The sequence below is a fragment of the Anser cygnoides genome, chromosome 1 (assembly GCF_040182565.1).
Source record: "Anser cygnoides isolate HZ-2024a breed goose chromosome 1, Taihu_goose_T2T_genome, whole genome shotgun sequence".
Lineage (NCBI taxonomy): Eukaryota > Metazoa > Chordata > Aves > Anseriformes > Anatidae > Anser > Anser cygnoides.
The window spans coordinates 89538131-89557612 of NC_089873.1; the positions used below are offsets into that span (position 1 = coordinate 89538131).

General features: G+C 35.5%; 1 long non-coding RNA gene across 1 annotated transcript in view; it reads left to right on the forward strand.

Annotated features, from left to right (window-relative positions):
- The window catches only part of LOC106037309 (uncharacterized), a 131524-nt gene that overhangs the window by 16809 nt on the left and 95233 nt on the right, over nucleotides 1-19482 (forward strand). Inside the window, exons 2-3 of the long non-coding RNA XR_001207940.3 lie at nucleotides 2360-2426; nucleotides 13362-13486. This is a non-coding gene — a long non-coding RNA (uncharacterized lncRNA). The remainder of the gene's footprint in view (nucleotides 1-2359; nucleotides 2427-13361; nucleotides 13487-19482) is intronic.

Sequence of the window (19482 nt, forward strand, 5' to 3'; positions counted from 1 at the left end):
TAATAACAATGGGCAGAAATACAGGCCTGCATGCAGCTTTGGTTTCATCAGTATTTTCATGCAATTTAATGATGATTGATTGCATAAATTTTGGGGAATTGCAGGCAGTCAGCATAGTTAAAAATTAGGTCATTTGTATAGATGTAGGAACCAAATTTAAGCATCCAAGCTGGAGAAAAATTCATGAGTCTGCTTAATTACAACTTACATACTAGCCTGTCCTGGAAAGCTTGAGGTTCAAATGGTGATCCTGTAGATGCCTACCTCTTGTTCGGATCTCTTGATTTCAGCAGCAGTATAGACACCAGTAAGCAAAACTGTAAGTGTCTGCAGGACTGAATCCATAATTGAAATCTCCTAAAGTACATCAGATCATACTGGGGCTCATAATTCTGCTCCTTCCTGATACACGTCAGTAACTTACAACATGCTGTCATCCTACATCATTACATTATGAAACTGTTTAAATACTCCATGAGTTTGTTGGTAGAACTACATTGCGAATTTTTCTTTAATAGATCATTAACACATTTTGTGCTGTACTATTTAGAGATTAATAAGTGACTCGATGGAATATTTTATAATAGCTACTTTGCAGCCATTTATAAATTGTTATGTCAATCAGTATATGATTCAATACAGATTTGTTTTTTAAATGTGTTATGAAAAAATATTTTTATAACCCAGCCTAATTTTTAGATGTTAATAACCAAACCATTCACTCTATACCAAGAGTGCTTTCTGCTGTGAGTATGATAGCTCTGGAAGTAATGCATTTTACCTTTGCTCTCTATTTACATCATGTAGCTTATGCCATTTTCGAGGAGACAAAAGCAATAGAAATATGCTGTCTAGGAAAATTTCGGGGCTCTAAAGGAGTCATAAAATCACTAGGCAGTGTGATGTGGTGATAACAGTAGTGTGACGTTGGTTGGAGGACAAGGAGATGAAAACGGAAATAATGGGAAGTTGATTAGATCCTGCAGGATAGTGCCACACACATTGATACATGTGTGTATATGCATATATATTACATCTGTACACACATGCATACACATATGCAGCTATGGGTGAAAGATACCAATTTGTGTGCAGAGACACTCAAAAATGCATCAGTGATTTCTGATCTTTCTGAAACTACTCCACATTTTAACTAATATAGCTATTCTTAATTCTAAAGCATACAGTGGTTAGTATGACTTTTAAAGAGGTTCAGTCATGTATCACTTTCTTTTTCTAGATGGGGCATAGGACTTTGGCCAGGCCTTACCTATTGTACGTCATTTGGTGGTCATGAAATCAATTAATTTATGTTGGCTTAAAACACAGATTAAAAATATTGCTAATGGACATAGTGAAATAAGTGGTACTGACACTAAGTGAATGGCAAGTTTAGGCTCTGCTAAACTGTACAGTAAAGCTGGTTTTGGAAATAACTTAGGCTGGATGTTTTTTTAGGGTTTAAAGTTGTTTATAAAAAGTCCTTAAAGGTTTTAAAGTCTGAGTTTGGTAAACATCAGAAAGTTAAGCTTAGCTGAATTCTTTGGTGTACAACCAATCTGGGAATTGCATGCTTGAAGAATACTTTAGAGAATTTGTTTTAATGAGTGTTGTGTGACTATCCATGCAGAGCAGATTGGATCAGTAAAGTTCAGTGCCATGTTCTTCAGTGTTTTCATTCAGAGAATTTTGAGTACACAGTGGAAAAATTTTAAGGTAGTAACCTTCAAGATTTATGTGAATATTATGTTTTATCCTTCCTTTCAGTCTTCTGAGCTCAAAGGTGCTGCTGCAGAACATGACAAATCAATCTGCAGGTTAGATATAATCCCAAAGTGTTCAGTGGTGCTGAACTTCCACATAGGAGTGCTGGCGAGGAACATGTTCTGCCGTTCTCTGCCTGGTTACAGAACTGTGCTGTATTCATACAGGAGAGATACTGGCTTTGATAGCTTATATTTTTGAGCAGGTTAAGGTTGTTTGTTTGTTTGTTTCTTTGTTTGTTTTTGATGAGATACTTTTCTGTTGAAGAAAAGCTAGTTCATCAAAATCAACACCTTTCTCAATAAAAGGTCAGCTTTTACAAATGTTCCGCCTTTAGGAAAAAATATCAAAAAGTATAGAAGCTGCAATTTTCTCACTCTAGCAGACTTAGAAATAAAATATCTGTTCAGAATCTTATTGTGAAGTTCAAGGTAATATGTAGTAAAATACAAACATTTTAGAATTAGCTGAGCATTTTCCTAATAGAAACAGAATTATATTTTATTCTTAGTTCTCAAAAGTGTCTCCTTTTTACTGTTCTCTATTGTGCAGACTTTCTTTTTTACATTTCCCACATACCTTTGTAATTTTCCAGTTATATTCCATTGGAAACATCCAAGTTTGGTTAAATATCAGCAACAGAAAACAGGATATCTACCTAGGTAAGTGGCCTATCAAGCATACTTAATTTTATCTTTGGTACAAGGTCATACACAGTAATCACTGTTCAATATTGCTTTGAGTTATTGTTCTGGAGAGCATGTTTAACATCTGTGATGGCTTTATGTTCTTTTCCTGTCCTATAAGATCTACAACAGAGGAAGAGATTTTTGATCTCTTAGGAATAGCTCTGGTTTTTAAAATTTATTTCAAAGTATTTGATATAGAAAGCAGGGTTATTCAAAAGAATCCTGAGTGGTAAGTAGAAAATAAGGAAGCTTGTCCTTCCAGTCCAAAAAAAGCTAAACTGTCACACAGATGAGTTTAGCCATCCTGAAGGAGTTCCCTTGCACCAGAGAACAGCATAACAATTTGAATCATAATCTTGACCTTTAAGTAGCTTTTCAAATCACTTGAACTAGGAGCACAAGGATCTTTGAAGAAGAATCTTAAAGCCTGAAACTTGATTCCAAGCAGAGGTAACAGATGACAAGTTGCCTGATAGTATACTCTCAGTGCAGAAAGTGCAGAAAGATTTGTCTTAAGGAATGCATCATGTATGTAGACTAAGGAAGAAATGATGAAAGCACGAATAATGAAAAGTAAAAGAGGAAGCTTGTACTACATTTTGTCAAGATCACACTTCAAAAAATTATTTCACTGAAAGTCGTGAATAAGAGAGGGGAAATCAGACGTACATGAGCCTCAAAGTGCTTGACAAATATCAGCTACAAGCTCAAACTACTGTTTTGAACAATTTCTCTGTTTTCATGGTCTGTTACACTTCATAATTTATGAAGAGGAACAGAAAAGGTAACAGAATAAATGATCTGGGCTTTGTTTTGAGGGATTAAACTTTTATGTGTTAAGAAAAATAACATTGGCCAAAAACAAACAAACAAACAAACAAAAACTCTAAAGGAACTGTTCAGGTATCATTCAGTGTGTAGCTGATCCAGCATTACCAATATACTTTCAATATGTCAAAATAGGAGTTCTTGTAGCTGAGGGCCAGGTGCAATTTTGTAAGAATAGGCGGAAATGAAATGAAGTTTTCTTTTAAGTTATAGACAAGATAAACGCTGTTGATGTCTTGATTTTTTTTTATTTTTTTTTTTTTATCTTACACTAGACAGGAAAAAGGACATTTAAGAAATTTTCATCTTTATTTTATTTTATTTATTTTTTTTCCCCTCAAAACTTTTCACTCTGCCACTGTAAACTTGCTTACTCTGGCATGAATTTATTATGAGAAAAGGTTTGGAAAACTGGTGCAGTGTTGTACCAGAAATACTAGATGAAACTTAAAATTTATAATCACAGATTTAGTAGACGACCTGTTCCTTTAAACACTAGCTACTGATAGGTTTGACTTAGCAAATACCACTTAATTACAAATTAAATGCATGTTCCTCCACATTAGTTGATAATTATGGTTAATATAGTAGACCCAAAAGTAATTACCTTCAACAAGAAGAGAGGTTGTAGAAGACAAAAATAATCACGTATTTACATGTAACAGGGTGCATTCTGTGTTAATCTTCTTCCACTATCTACTACTTAACTTGTAAATAAATGATCGATTTCCATGCAAGAAAGGACTTGCTCAGTATCTTTTCCCTATAAAAGAAGCATTATAGATTTATATGGGAATAAGTTCACTAAACAGAAAAATTAAGAAGGCAAACAATGCATATAGCCAAATTAAAATGAAGTGTGGGAAAATCATTAAAAATTAATGTGCCTTAAATTTCATTCTAAGTTATTTACCACTCATGGTAGTTTTATTGCTAATTCAGGAAAACAAACAGATGAACTAGGAAGAATAAAGGCTTTATTTTACCTATTTTACACCGTGATATAAAAGAAACAGCACTGAAACGCACTCTGTTATTGAGAGTTAGAGTCAAGACATGATACGATATCAAGGTGATATAACAAATCCTTTGAACTCATGACAGAGCAATTGTATGTGATTCACAATGTGATGCGGTGTCATGTTGACAGACTTGTTTTGTTTTTATTTGCTGTACCTTAGAATTTTATTAGCCAGTAAAAGATTGAAGGAGCAGATTTTGCAACAGAAAGCAGCTGTAAGGATGGGTTCTACAATCCCAGGTTGATACTCAAAAACAACATTTCAGTGGATAAATCCTTCTCCTTAGAGACACAAAACAAATGAATAAAATCTTGACCCTTGGAACACATCAGTCTTTGTTCCAAACTTGGAGGGCAAGGCCATGGCCTGCCAGGTAATGCAGTGCAGCCAGGTTGCAGCAATGAGCAGAGTATAAGCCATGCCGAGATAGAATAAATATCAAAGTGGCATAACAGGAGTGGAAACTAGTGTTAGTGTCAATAATTGGAATTAAGAAGGAAGTACCAATGACATCATACATCCATTACATTGAAATAAATTGTCAGTGTTGTCATAGCATTCCTATTGCACACGTATTTCAGAAGTGGCAATAAGATGGAAAATAGCATTTACTATTGAATTATGCCTAAGGTGAAGGTCTGAAGTGGCCTGTTTACTTGTGGCCTGAGGAAGACTGGTGGAAGAAGACTTGTGGCCTGGGTAACTTCTTCAGTATTGAGGAGAATTCTATGGTCACTTCCTTCCAGGAATGAAACAGGAGCTTACAAGGCTCTCCAAGCTCTGGTTTTCACCTCTGTCCCCACTGCCTCTATAGATAATCCCCATTTTGGTCAGTCAGTCAATCATGCTTTACACCTGAAGATTAGGATCTTGGGCTAGAACTGTTGCTACAGAAGAGGGGGCCCTGAAACACAGACTTTCAAAGCAGTCAACACCCTGTGCTTCCCATCAGGGCCCCTAAATGATTTTGCTCAGTGGAGACGAGATGAAAGGAACTGCCAGTTATCCTCAGACTCCTTGATTTCTTTTCTTTGTCAATTCTGGAAGTTTTTCAGATTTTAAAATTTCAGAAAGTTTTATCTCTCAAACAAGCAAGTCAGATAGATTTTCAGATTCTGGACTAAAACTAGCTAAACAGTAATCTCACTTTCTTAAATATTACTTCAAATGAAGGTGATTACTAAGGCAGAACTATTTATAAAAAATAGCCTTGTAAATTTAGCCTGTCCTTTGAATAAGAAATGCTTCCTAGATACTTCTGTGATTTCCTTAGATTGCACTCTATATGTAATATCATAATTTAGATTAAAATTATTTAGACAATCAAATCAGGACAGAAGTTTACATGTACTTTGTTGATGCAGCTTGTATGTTTATAGATCTAATATGTATGTTGATGCTTCTGATGCCTCAATAGATGCCTTAAACAATTTCAATAATTAAAAAGGGTGTATCTTATGCCAACTTCCGAAGAGGTGACTGAATTTTAAGTGTTGTGTGAATATTAGCAGGAGTGCACACACTTTCAAATATTTGTTATAAAACTTAGAATCATAACCACCAGTGTCAGTCATTTTTCATTATGAGCATGTTGGCAGGTAATTTTTGATAGTGTTCATTGAACTTCAAGGTAAATACTAAATTTTGGAAACAATGTAGATATATGAGCCTGAAGGGCCATGACAAAATGACTTGTCCTGCTATACTTAGGTTTAAAATCAATACTAGTTTCAGAATATTATTTGAATACGTAAGTATCTTCTCAGAGATAATCATATTTGTGGCCATAATGTGTACATTTCCTTAATTTCTCTACATACACTCAACCTTGATACTATTTTGTTTCTTCATGATAAAGTAAGTGTATTTAGTAAGGTGCTAGGAGCCTGTTCTTCTAAAGAAAGAAGTTTTGTTTTCAGACACTAAAAAGACAGTGTTGGAAGCTGGCTGTGATTTTTAATATTTATTCCTGGCACATGACTTTTCTGCTTGGAGACACAGAAGGACCAGTACACTCAATAAATTAAATAACTTTGGTTAGTCTGTTTGAGACTGGTGATGACTTTTTGCTCTTCTGCCTCAAGGGGTATTACTTTTATTTCCTCAGAGAATTCATCTACTGGACAATGGATGGTAAAAACACAGTTGACAAGAAAACAGTAGTGCCCCTGGTGCTGCCCTGTTCTGTTCACTAGCTCCCCACGTAACATTTAATCTAAAGCAGGCTTTGCATATAAAGTTTACAATACAAGAGAATATGAAAACTTGTTTTTGTGTGAATATGTCTCTTCCCCTCCTCTTAGTTCCTTGGCATTGTCCACTTCTTGAGGAAAACTAATAGAGACGAAGTAGAGATTTCTGAGCCACCTGTTCCTGGAAATTGAAAGTTTCTTCCAAGAGAGAAACAGAATCACTGTCACCTTTTTCATTGTTTCCCTAACCCATCAGTGCCCACTTCTTTCCTATAGATTAGAAGAAACCTCTGAGGGTCATCTGGGGTCAGAGACTCGAGGATGAATCAGATTGTTTGATTAATCAAGTTTTGAATAGTACAATTTATAAAGATTTGATAACATCTTTGGGCAATCTGTTCCAGTGTTTGAATACCCTCACAGTGATTTATTTCCCTAATAACTTATTGTACTTCCCTGTGTTGGAACTTCTATGTGTGGCCCATTGTCCTGCAGTGTGAATGTCAAATGAATCCCTGTCTATTTTGAACAAAAATTATCCTGTTTCTTGGGAAAGGAAAAAAAATGGTAGTTAAATGTGATGTCTACATTATTTTTTACTGTGATAGTGACTTCAAAGTCAAAGACAGGAGTAGGGAGAAAAACACTACTGTGACCTCATTGCTACTTTTGACAGATAAATAGCTGAACTTTCTAATATTCTACAAGCCAGTAGGTGCCTTCACTTCATGTGTCAAAATACAGACTAGCTGGTGCTTCTCATCTAATTGCAGTACATTGAATCATTCAAATCATTCATATATAAATTTTTGAAAGGAAGGCTTTTGGCAAGGAATTTTCTTATCCACAGGTAATATTTACATATTTTTTGTTATTTTATTAGTTTTCTTCTTCTTATACCTAATAAGGAGTAAAAATTCTCGATACTTTATCAACTGTCTCACTGAATCATTCAAACTGACCTGTATTGATTGATTTTGTAGTTGTGGCAGCATGAGAATTTTATTTGTCCATCTATCTAGTTCTGTGTCTTTTTCTCTTGCACAATTACTACGTGACCTTTGACTATGTTAGGAAATATGAGTATTCACTCTGTGTTGATGTGAATTGTTGGTATTGAAACACTGCGCTCTCAACTGTGAAAATATAATCACAGCTATCAAGCCTTTTTGAATGTTGATGGGATATACACAATGCTCGATACATACAATAAAAATAGATCATTTGTGAAATATTTCCACTTGGAATTTGCTTTCCCTAAAGCATGTAGTATGTTTGTAGAAGTTCAAGAGATTTGTCGAGTCATACCGATTCGTACAAGGAATGATAATAAACAGTCTTTTTTTTTTTCTCTTCCATATCAGAGAACAGGGAAAGTCATTAGACATGAATCTGTAATTACAGACTCAGATGCAATGCCATCATATCAGATTCCTCTGACACTTGTTTTCTTTCATTCATCAGATTAAATATATAGAAAACATACAGTACAATGGAAATTGAAAATAGTATTTGTTCCTCTTCAGTGATCTAAAGATTGCCAAGTGTCTTTTTAAAATAAAAGTGGTTTTACACTTTTATTTTATCAGGGATTTTTTAGTTTTTCTTTTACATTTCACTAACCTACCACATTTCCTCCACAATATTTTGGCTTTCTAACTCCTGAAGATTATGTTAATCTCTAGGAAAGATATTCTGCTGTCCCTGTTTGCTACTATGAATGCTATATTTTCCCATCTCTGTGTTAAATGTTTCACCTTACTCTGTCATTGTATTTCTTACTGAAGTGTATGAAGACTTTTTTTTTTATTTTGAAGCTCAGTTGCATTTTTTTATTGAAACTGAGAAGTCGAAAACATTATGTATCAAACAACTTGCATGTGCTTTTTGATTTTGTATAACCACAGAATTGATTTTCAGCCACAAATGGAAGTATAAGATCAACTTTCTCTTAAAATATTTTCCATTGTTTGTTCATTAGAGTGCTAGTCTAAGTTCAGAATTTGGAAGGTACTCGGGTTCAGATCTGGTTTATATTTGCAAATTTGACTTGCTGAGCATTTTACGTCTCTTTGTGTTTCCATTTTGATGTCCCCCATCTATATATAGGATTATTATTAAACAGTATTATCCTGGTATATTCTGAGAGGAGCAACAATAACTTAGAACTCTAGCAGCAAAGATAGAGGTGTTAGAATTTAGCATTTGTAATGAAAATTGATTGCTAAAATTCATGTATTTTGAATATTCATGTGAAAACATATTGTATATTTAATACTTATCCAGTGAAAATGCAGTCAATATATCATATAGATATATTTTAAAAACATTTGAGGTGAATATTATTAAATTTTATTATAAAATTATTATTATAAAATGCACATAGTTACCTATAACCAACATTTGCAACTGGAGGAAAATAAATAAAATGACCACCGTCTTTTCTTTCTTTCTTTCTTTTTTTTTTTATGATACTTATGAAGAAAGTAAATATTTGGAATCCAGAAAATTTTAAAATCAAACACCTTCTCTTTTATTGTCTAAAGTGTTGATTTTGCAGCTGCAGTAGAATGGAGTAGATAGCCAGATTCATATTTTCTTCAGCTTTCCAGAATAAACTATACAGATGCTCGTCAGTTACAGATGTTACAGGCAGAAATAGCACATGTACTGTCAGGCTACTGAACACAGAAAATAATTGCTGTTCAGTTTTCTAATAACTTAGCATTGTTATCTTATTTTTTTGAGTATAAGTTTATCAAGTAGAGCATTAAATCACTTTCATTTTTATGAGGATTATATCAAAACACCAACAGTAGTATTCTGTATGACTCCAAGTCTTTTGATATCTGATTTTTCAAAAACTTATTCAGTTCTTTGTTTAGAAACCTGTTACCCAACAAATTTTGTAACCTTTATATCTCTGTATACATCACACTTCTCAAATGCATTGTTATTCATTACTACTTGCAATATCTCATATCTCTTAGATGATATGTTTTTTAAGTTGTTCCAACATACAGCAATTATTTTTTCCCCATGACTCTGGACAATTTATCATGAGGCTTATCCACCATAGTGTACAGTAATAGCTCAGATTTTTTTATTTTTTTATTATTTTTTGGGGGTATATTCAGCATTTTCTCAAGATTCCAAGAAAGGACATAGAGTTTTTGTGGTTTGTTTTGATTTTTTCTATTTGTAGCCAGTGTTTAAGTTGCATCAATTTTTAACATATCCTTACCTTTTTTTTTTTTCCCTAAAATAAGTAAAAAGATAATGTATTTCCAATATTAGGTGTATATTTGGTTGACTTCATCTAAGAAAATCACTGTATTGGAGCCACATTCTGAAAAGCAGATAAATCCTTTGTACTGATACCAGTCCCACAGCAAATATCAAGTAGAGCTTACATCACCTCGTGTAAGATTTGAGTATGATGGAGAAATGTATGCTAATTCTGTTCAGTTCTTGAAATTTTTGTAAAAACTGTTGTTAAAGAGGTTGTAGAGAGGTGATGGTTGGTCTCTTCTCCTAAGCAACAAGCTATAGAACAAGATGAAATGGTCTCAGGTTGCACCGGGGGAGGTTTAGGTTGGATATTCAGAAAAAAAAAAAAAAGTCTTCACTGAAAGGGTTGTGAGGCTGTGCAACAGGCTACCCAGGGAAGCAGTTGAGTGACCATCCCTAGAGGTGTTTAAAAGATGTGTGGATGTGGTGCTTAGAGACATGGTTTAGTGGTAGGTTTAGCAGTGCTAGGTTAATTTAACAATTGGAATAGGATTATGGACTATGATTTTATAGGTCTTTTCCAACCTAAACAATTCTATGATTCTATGAGATAGGTTGGAGGATTCAACAAGTGAAGATGTATTTTTTCATTAGAGTCCTCATACTTACTAACAAATGACTCTTGAGAGGTGCATATTTTTTGTAGGAGATTTTATTATTCCAGAGTGGGGTTTTCTCAGTGAGGGGTTCTAACATCCTCAAGGAACTGGCTGCTCGTGGCTTGGACTGGCATACGCTTTGTTGGGTTAAAAACTGGCTGGATGGCCGGGCCCAAAGAGTTGTGGTGAATGGAGCCAAATCCAGTTGGAGGCCGGTCACTAGTGGAGTCCCCCAGGGCTCAGTGCTGGGGCCGGTCCTCTTTAATATCTTTATCGATGACCTGGATGAGGGGATTGAGTGCACCCTCAGTAAGTTTGCAGATGACAACAAGTTAGGTGCATGTGTCGATCTGCTCGAGGGAAGGAAGGCTCTGCAGGAGGATCTGGATAGGCTGGACCGATGGGCTGAGGTCAACTGTATGAAGTTCAACAAGGCCAAGTGCCGGGTCCTGCACCTGGGGTGTAACAACCCTAAGCAGCGCTACAGGCTGGGAGAAGAGTGGTTGGAAAGCTGCCTGGCGGAGAAGGACCTGGCAGTACTGGTTGATAGGCAGCTGAATATGAGCCAGCAGTGTGCTCAGGTGGCCAAGAAGGCCAACAGCATCCTGGCTTGCATAAGAAGCAGTGTGGCCAGCAGGTCTAGGGAGGTGATTGTCCCCCTGTACTCAGCTCTGGTGAGGCCGCACCTCGAGTACTGTGTTCAGTTTTGGGCCCCTCGCTACAGGAAGGACATGGAGGTGCTTGAGAGAGTCCAGAGAAGGGCAACGAAGCTGGTGAAGGGTCTGGAGAACAAGTCTTACGAGGAGCGGCTGAGGGAGCTGGGGTTGTTTAGCCTGGAGAAGAGGAGGCTCAGGGGCGACCTCATCGCTCTCTATAGGTACCTTAAAGGAGGCTGTAGAGAGGTGGGGGTTGGTCTGTTCTCCCACATGCCTGGTGACAGGACGAGGGGGAATGGGCTAAAGTTGTGCCAGGGGAGGTTTAGGTTGGATGTTAGGAAGAACTTCTTTACCGAAAGGGTTGTTAGGCATTGGAATGGGCTGCCCAGGGCAGTGGTTGAGTCGCCATCGCTGGAGGTCTTTAAAAGACGTTTAGATGTAGCCCTTAGTGATATGGTTTAGTGTAGGACTTGTTAGTGTTAGGGCTGAGGTTGGACTAGGTGATCTTGGAGGTCTCTTCCAACCTAGACGATTCTGTGATTCTGTGATTCTGTGAACATGTAAACTCTTGAAAACAATGGTAGTTGTGTCTACATTTACTGATTTCATGGTAGTGATTGCAGTCTATCAAACTTAAGAGTTTCCTTAGCAGCTTAAGAAAATTGTCAGTTAGTCGCTCTTTCTCATTTATGATGTTCAAATATTTCAGGAGATACTTCATTATTAGTGGTGGTCATTTTGGACCAACTTGTGACATGAACAAATATTTATTTGGGAAAAAAAATATCTAACTTGCAAAAAAATAGTTGGATGAGATTCCCTTCTAAACGACTGCAGGAGGTTGTCTAAAAGACTTTTACTTGCAACAAATAATCTAATCGCTATTCCACAATAGTGTCTTCTAAGATTCTTTTGCTGTAGTATTTAATTTTATGGGACTACCAGACTTTAAAGGTTTTGAAGAATATTTGCTTTTCTAGGCACTTCAAATTATGTTATTGTAAATATTAAAATTTTAACTTCCTTGCCACTATCATTCTTTCACATTTTTACCTTCAAAAATGTTATTGCTGTCTTCTGTACTTGTGACTACCTTTTATGATCCATTTTGAGTTCAGACATTTTCCCGATGTCTTACATTATGTGGCCCCCTGCTGTCTTGTAATACTGCAAGGTACGCAAGGTAATCTCTATAAAATGTGCAATAGCAGTAAATAGCAATCAAAAGAGAATCACTGTATGTATTTTTGTGTCTTGTTTTTCTTTTTTTTTTTTTGTTTTGTATGACGACTTATTGGAAACATTGATTCAACTGCCAAGCCTAGGCATAAGATGATGAATAATCAAGTGAGTAAGGAAAATCACTTTAAGTGGCTAAGTGGAGTTAAGGTCAAGCAGGAAGAAAACCTCTTGTAGGGATTTTGTTGTAAGTGTAGGTGTCTCCTCTGCTTATAATTAGAAGTATTTTTTTGGGTTTCAGCTGTGCTATGTCTCGTGTAACGACAACCCTCATCAGAGTAATTTGACTGATATTCTTACTGGCCTTTGCTGCCCTACTGTAATAAATGTTCACTTGTGTGAGACACTGAGCTAAGTCATTTGTTCTTCTATGTCTGCGTAGCAGTGTGTTAACTAAGGATGATACTTAGTCAAACATTAGCAGCTTCATTACCTTCTTACAGGGATTAACTTTATGCTACACTGGTAGGGTTTTATATTTTTCCTGTGTATTTTAGAGTCAATAGTAAAATCATAAACCAGTTACACACCGTTATCCTCTCAGATATTTTTCAGTATGTAAGAATATCATCTTTGATAACACATCAGTGTCCTCCTTTTTTTTTTTTTTTTTTTTTTCCTGTGGAGGGAATAAAACTACCCTTTCCAAATACATTTACCCTCTGCTTCAGCTTTAGTATTCCTTCAGAACAAGCTCACTATTAAGCAAAGCAGTTTGATTATAACCTTTTTTAAATAGGTCAATTTTAGAGTTATTTTTCCACAGGCATGAAGAAGAGGTATAAATTACAGATCTTTAGCACTGATAGCCTGTAGCTAATTAAAATTAATTACAAGTTTAACAGATATTCTAAGTTATAAGGGGAAAAAATGAAAAGAACGATTCAAAAATGAAATACTAAACTCTCAGTTTAGTATTAAGTTGTATCTGGGGAGATTAAAAAGATAGATCCATATAGATATAGGTATTTATGAACAGTGGGATATGAGGAAATTCAGAAGGCAAAAGTAAATAGATAACCTGAAGGTAATTATAACCAAATGTGTTTTTGTTTTGTTTTGTTTTGTTTTTCAAATTCAGAAATCCAAAGGAGATCAGAATGTGTGGGTGACCAGGATTCAGAGTCTTCAAATAATACAGCCAGAAGCATTGTTTGCTCAGGACAGCACTTCTGACCACATATCTCCAAAGTACTCTGAAGCTTGGTAAGTGAAAAATAATGATCCTTTACATCAGATTACAGTCCAGTCCCATGGTTATGGTAATTCTGCTGGTCTATAATATTTTGAGTTTAATCTCTAAATGCTTACAAAATCTCTGACAGCGCTTGTAATGGGATTTTAGTCTTTATGCTTCATTTCCTATTATGAATTTATACTCACTGTGTTTGATACCCTCGTAGAAAGCCTGTTGATACCCCTTCAGATGACACTGAATACTTTACATACTACCCATCCAAGAAAGAGATAAGGAAAGGAAGAAAACTTTTTGGGCAAACTGAGGAAAATCTACATGTAGCTATTATAATCTTATTTTTTTTTTCCTTTTAACTTAGAATTTGAGCATATTTTGTGTATGTTAATTTGGAGTACAAAGTATCTGGGACCTAAATGCAATTTATAAATAATTACTAGATCTTCAGGAAACTGCTCTCTAGCAGTTAGAGTGCTGGCAAGCAAGGTTTTGAATCCTACTGCTTATCCTTTTGGGATTGCAATGAAAAGTTTGGCTAACTAATCTAACAAATCTTGCCACTGAGCCTCTGCTGCAAATGTAGGTGAAATTGAAGCAAAAAAATACTCCATATATTAAGGTTCAAAGTAAAATTGCTGATATATAATTTCCAGGTATTGAAGTTTTTTATATGAGCTGAATTTCAACAAAAAAAAGAGGGAGATTGTTTAACGGCACTGTACTCCACAACTGACTGCCTTTGAGTGCTCCAAGACTTCAGTTATTGATAAATTCAACTCTGTAGAAGTTATTGTAACTTCAGTGCTAATTACATAATTGTAAATAAATGCTTATAAACAGACTATAGCGAAATAATATCCATTACAGAAGATTACTGGCTTCTATCTGGCCATGAATGAAATAATCTATTATCTGAAATTATTGCAAGTAACTTATGTTTAAAACTGGACATACAAATGAGCATCTGGACATAGCTAAGGTTTTCTGTATGCAGCTGAGCTCTTGCAATAATATTTGAGAACACTGTTAGCCTTTTAGCAAGTGAGGTGACATAAAAATGGCTGGAAATTAAGGAACTGCTTGGAAATAAATGTTATTGTTTTTAAGAATAAGTAAAGTTAGGTTTGCATTGTGCCAGAGTGCAATACCTTAGGAGATATCTCCTTAGCATAAACCTTTGTGACCAACAAAAACATGAAAAATGTAATTTTTCTTAAGGTATATGTATAATGTCAAGCTGGTTTTGTTTTCATACTAGTAAAAAAAAAAAAGAATTCTGGCTGTCAACTGGATAAACAAATTTATTATTTTAATCGGTATTTCACACAAATCTGGATTTACTTAACTTGACAATTGCTAGGACAAAACCCTATAGGACCTGTGTACAAACCTTATATAGAATTTATTCAGAGTGCAAGCTGTTTCAACTTTGCTTATTAAGCTGCTTTTAATATCTGATCGTCATCTGTCCTTGTCATGATTTTGAGTTGTCCATGACTTTATTCTTTACTCGCTGTACTCTTGGAGAAAAAATTACCTTGCAACTACATATAAGTGAGTATCTAATTTGGAATATGAATATGGATGTGAATGTGAATATGGATATGTGAGTATGGAAAGAGTTGTGCTTAATGGTAATGTTAAAGTGACCACTACAGTGGCTCTGGCTGAGCCTCTGTGAACTTTGCCACAGATGTTTCTATGTTCAAAATGAGATAAGAAAATCCAGTACCTGTTCTAAGAAGTGGTTGTTATGCTTTCCTGATTACCTGAGAGTGTGGTAGAAATACAGACCTGAACATGGCGATAAATATGGGGAACTCATTACAGAATTTGTTTAGCCTTTCACTGTGCAATTCAGAGGATAAGAAGGGAAAGACAGAAAGGAGATCAGATGAAAGAAGTGGTTAGATAAATTGAATAGCAGATAAAGCTGAGGTTGATTGAGGATGCTAACTGTCAGAGAGATGATAATTGTCCTTTCCAGGTTCATGCTCTAGGTAGATCCACGTGGTTCTAAAAATACATAAAAAACAAATAGAGAGGGACCCTGCTGAGTAGGTAGAATTTGGTCTTCTCTGAAAGCAAAAACTGCCTGACAATATTTCTTTGTCTTTTCCTTCCTCTCCAATGTTCCTTAGAGATGTGAGGAATTCTGTATGTTTAAAGCAACTTAACTGGTGGAGGATACTCTCCTCTGACATACCTGAAATTTGTGTTCTTTAGAATCTTCAGTCTAAGAAGTTGGAGAACGTTTACTCCTTTCCTGTCTGATGTTTCTGAAGGAACTAGGAAGGCTGCTGTGATGTGATTTCAGTAACAGCAATCAAAATAATTCCTGAATACTACAGGACTGTCATGGAGGGATAGTTTTCATTTCTGCAGCCCTTCACATCAGCTTTTGATATCTTCAGATCAAACTAGATATTTTGAAGTTCCAAAATGAGGCAAGTGAGGAAAAAATGTGTGGCAATTTATAAATGGCACACTGCAATTACTGTGGTTTGGAGAACTAGATTATGCAGACTGGATTTCTCTTAACTCTTTTCTATTGAATTCCCACTCTTGTGACATTTTCTTGTCCCTTATAATTCTTCCTCTCACTTTAATTATTCACCCTTCATTGATACATATTTCTATGGCTGGTAAAAAGAGACAAGAGAATTGATTGGCATGACACCCCTGAGGCATTTAAACCAGCCTGTTGCCTCCAGACTGGCAACCTGTCATAAGCTTAATATTTCATGTATAGAGAACATAATAGCACTGTAAAAACAACACCAAACTTCATCAGAAGTTTGCAGAAATGCAGCTTTGCTAAGACTGCTGAAAAGATCAAGTGGAAAGCTCTCTGGGAAAGTAATATTGACCCAATAATGTTAAATTTAAATTAAATCCATTATTGTGCAGGAATAAATGAGAAATCAGAACAAAACAAAAAGTTCTGGGAAAGTCAGACTCCACAAGAAGAGTACAGAAAAATACTGCTCACAACCTTAAATTGGCAGTGGAGGATTATATAAAAACAGATCTGTAAACCAACATTTGTTAGATGATACAAAGAGGTTCTAAGTCTAAAAAACATAATGTAGGGATGGTGTTCTCAATGTGTTGAAAATATAAAGTTTTTGATTGCCAGAAGGAAATGCAGCATGACCAACTGAGATGAAGCCACAGGGCTCCATTATGGTTTCTCCATACATGATTGCCAGCAACTCTCTCTATCTGTATGTAGTTTTCTCTTTTGATTGTCCAGAGGTAATATTATTTGAGGTATAGATTTCCTGTTCATTTGAGGATTGCATCATAAACATAAACAACCATGGAAGTATAAGTGAGGGACTGAACCTTACATGGTCACAATAGGGCATTATGCTACATAACATTGATTTGACCTCTATAACTTGGTGTTCAGTGGTCTACATCTGTTACAACACAAGGACCATCACTAATCAAAGAACTATATATATAATATGGACTATATATAATGAACTATATATATATAACTATATATATATAGTTATATAATATGAACTATATATATAATATAAGGAGCACAAGGAATAAAGCAATGGAGTACAATGCAAGTGGCAAAATGCCCCAAATGGTATGATTGTTGCTGGCATACAGAGGGCTTTAGACTGCAGAAATAATTTCAGGGTAACCTTGAAGGCAAGTTTGTCTGTAGTTGAGACAGTAGTTCCATTAACATTTTACACATTCAGAGGATAACCCTCAGAAAGATCAAGAAGAGAAAGTAACATGTTTGTATATGTGGTCACTTAAGTTGTTTATAGTACTGACACATAAAGAAGAAACAGTGGGGCGAGTCATCCACCCTGTTTTCAGCGTCTGCTTTAGAGCGAGATGAATGCTGCCCCAGAAATTTCTGTTTCTGTCCCTGTGTGAAGGCAGAGTGGGTAGCTGGCTTGGGTACAGGCAGCTCCAGATGGATTGCATCTCCAGTGATTTGAATACAACACAATTCCCCATACCAGAAAGGAGAAATTATTCTACAATTGGAGAGTACTACACAGTACCTATTGGATCAGAGATTTAGTACCAGCAAATTTCATGCGAACTCTTGGACTGATAAAATAGCCCAGTTTGTTTTGTGAGACAGTATTCACATGCTAAGCTTTTTATCATCATTGCTTCTAGCTCTACCCAAATTTTTTTTACCAGACATTCAGCATCTCAGGTTTCTGCTATACAGTGGGGGTACCAAGATGTTTGAGTGTAAGAAATTACCACAAATGTCCAGAGAAGCCAGTACTGAGAATTACATAGAATAAGAGTACAAAGCGATACTGTGGTAAGGCTACTGGCTGCTCCTCAGTTCTCAAACCCATTTTTTACTTTTTTTTTTTTTTGGTATTTTAATAAGATTAAGAGCAGAGTATGTGTCAACAGTATTTTTGCCTGTTCTTATATACATTCTTGATGTAGCACTTACTATTCATACTTTTCTTTAAGCATTTTCTAAGTTTGCATGATAATAGCTTTGCGTGCTTGAGGTTTTTCGAGACATGTATACCTACAGACTTCATAAATCTTGGAAGCCTTTTTTCCTTGATCCATGTAAGTCACTTTTGGCTGTACTGGTTTTATCATCAACCCTGTGATGCTCTATCCCTTCTTTGATAGTCTCAGGGAAGAAATAGACACGTTATTGTGGGTAAGGAGTCACCATCAAGAAACCTTATTTATGGCAGTTGAAGTACAGTACATAGAGGGAATTTTCACTTTTGTATGACCCTGTTATTCTAAAAAGAATCTCTTAAAAACTTAAAGACTTTTGGTATCTTAAAGATTTTCAAATCCTTTTATGCATATAACTAAATATATAATACTTCTTACCATACCCACACTGTCCAACTACACTGAAGTCAATAACTGTTGCTGAAAAGTCTGTTTAAATTTGCTAATCCGCTTGTGCCATGTGCAATAATGGACATAAAGTTCTCTGTGGAGCAAGAAACTAGTGTTTTTCTCTTGACATTAAAAATGGAAATCCTATTATTACTAGTGATATTAAATGAGCGCTTTTACACTGAGCTAATGCAAGATGTTTTGGTGCATGGAAAAAAAAAACACTATTCATTTAAAAGGACTGTTTCATTAAGAGAGCTGATAGGTGGGCTTGACCGTATATTTTAAGTACTACTTAATTACTGTATTCTTTATTACACAGCGAACAATGCTATCACTACAATACATTAGACTCTCACTAATTCTCACAACCCACTTGGAGAATTACAGAGGTTTACAGAATTTTGTGAATTAGCAAATAAATGAGCAGGCATAATGAAAAGTTAAAGTTACTGCATCACAGTGTTTCTTTATCCTGAAAGGTATAATTTTAGCTATAACAATGTTTCATTCTACTAATAAATGTTGGTAATCTATTGTCAAGATAATGAAGTCTTACTAATGAGACTTCACTCTAGTTTCTGCCATCACCTGTACTTTTTAGACCAGTCTGTAGACTTATAGATCAGACTGGTCTGTAGATACTTTTTGTGATGATGCTTTTCCAAGATGTAACTTAAGGGGTTTACTGCATACATACTCAGATTTTGTCCTTGGTTACTTACATACTTTCGTGTTAACAGTGACAGAGATAAATCGGGAACAGAATACGTCCTTTTGATTTTTGGGAAGTGAATATAAAGGAAAAAGTTTGTAATGAATAGGAAACGAGGACAAATGTAACTTGGAGCTACAGTGTGTTAAAGTAGAAACGTCAGGAATCGTTATTTAAAAACTGAAAGTGACAGCTTTCCACTAAGCTGAAAACATGATATTAAATGATGTTTACGGATCCAGTACACATCATTCACCCTCTAAGGCCTAAGATGACTTAAAAAGGGTAAAAGTCTGTGTGCAGCTTCCAGTTAAGGAATCATAGTATCCCTACTTAGCACTAGGTCAAAGCACAGTATAAATACCACTGAATATTTTAGTATTGTTAATAACTAAGGTGAAACCGCTGCTGACGAATATT